At 46.2% G+C, this 1,688-nt stretch overlaps 1 pseudogene; it reads left to right on the top strand.

Moving 5' to 3' along the window:
• Positions 1–283: 283 nt before the first annotated feature.
• LOC100343148 (GTP-binding nuclear protein Ran pseudogene) lies at positions 284–1,439 on the top strand (annotated as a pseudogene).
• The last annotated feature ends 249 nt before the right edge of the window (positions 1,440–1,688 follow it).

Genomic DNA, 1,688 nt, shown 5'->3' with positions numbered 1-1,688 from the left:
TCTCTCATCCTCTCTGTAACTCTGCCTTTCAAATAAATAAATAAAATCTTTAAAAAAATAAATAAAATAAAATAGAGTTAACAAAGTCCATGAATGTCTCTCACTACAGAAAAGCAAATGCCCAGTACATATCTGATAACACATAAACTCCCAATAGTTGTTCAAGAAATGCAAATGAAACCATGAGCTATCATATTATGTCTTTCAGATGAGAAAGAATTGAAAGGGACTTCCCAGGCTCAGTCAGACTGGCGCTGAGCTGCTTCCGGGAGACAATGCTGCAATGGCTCTGCAGAGAGAGCCCCAAGTGCAACTGCAATTGCCTCTGGTCATCGATGACTCGCTGGTCAGGAGTCCACCTGACCGGAGAGTTGGAGAAGTATGGAGCCACACTGGGCATCAAGGTGTCCCCACTCATCTTCCACATCAGCCAGGGGCCCGTCAAGTTCAATGTCTGGGACACAGCCAGCCAGGAGAAGTGTGGTGGCCTACAGGATGGCTACTACATTCAAGCCCAGTGTGTCATCGTGATATTGGATGTGACATCCAGCATTACCTACACGAACGTGCCTAACAGGCATAGACACCTGGTGCGCGCGTGTGAAAACAGTCCTCATTGTGCTGTCGGGCAGTGAAGTGGATATTAAGGACAGGAAAGCAAAGGCAAAATCCACTGTCTTCTACCAAAAGAAGAATCTTCAGTACTATGATATTTCTTCCTTTTTTTTAAGAAAAAATATTTATTAATAAATAAATAAATATATTTGAAAATCAGAGAGAGGAGAGGCAGAGAGAGAGAGAGAGAGAGAGAGAGAGGTCTTCCATCTGTTGGTTCACTCCCCCATTTGCTGCAACAGCCAGAGCTGGGCTGATCTGAAGCCAGGAGCCAGGGGCTTTTCCCAGGTCTCCCATGCAGGTGCAGGGACCCAAGGACATGGACCATCTTCTGCTGCTTTCCCAGGCCACAGCGGATCAGAAGTGGAGCAGCCAGGACTTGAACCGGCACCCATATGGCATGCGGCACTGCAAACGGCAGCTTTACCCACTATGCCACAGCACTGGCCCCAAGTACTATGACATTTCTGCCAAAAGTAATTGCTACTTTGACAAGTCTTCCCTCGGGCTTGCTAGAAAGCTTATGGGAGACCCCAGCCCGGGCCTTGTTGCCATGCCTGCTCCTGCCCCATCAGAGTTGGCCGTGGACCTGCACCGGAGTGCAGTATGAGCATGCCATAGAGGTTGTGCAGACAGCAGTCTGGATGAGGACGATGACCCGGATGAGGAGTCAGTGGCAGTGGGGCCTGGCGTCAGACCACTGTCCTGTGATGTCAGCAGTGCAGCCTGTGTGCCACTCTCATCATCTGGCTAAGCAGACCATGTGCTTCCTCTGCGGGAGGCTGAAGGAGACGAAGGAGCTTCGCAGGGAATGTGGCAGTTAAAAAACACCTTCGTTTTGTGAACCTGTGGATTAGCTGTTTTGAAAATGTTTTCTTCTCAAGTTTCAAATATAAGACTGCTAACAGTCACATCACAATATTCAAGGGTGAAATCTTGCTTGTTACTGTCATGCCCATTCTTTGTTATCTAGATTCAGAATAAAGCCGCATTTCAAATATGTTTTTTAAAAAATAATTGAATAAAAAGAAAGGAATATTGTTATTTACGAACCTTAAAATTCTAATTATTTG

The sequence above is a fragment of the Oryctolagus cuniculus genome, chromosome 7, assembly GCF_051225735.1.
Source record: "Oryctolagus cuniculus isolate XC-2025 breed Fujian yellow rabbit chromosome 7, ASM5122573v1, whole genome shotgun sequence".
NCBI lineage: Eukaryota > Metazoa > Chordata > Mammalia > Lagomorpha > Leporidae > Oryctolagus > Oryctolagus cuniculus.
The sequence above is the reverse complement of the archived record's forward strand: the minus strand, read 5'-3'. Positions and strand labels throughout refer to the sequence as shown.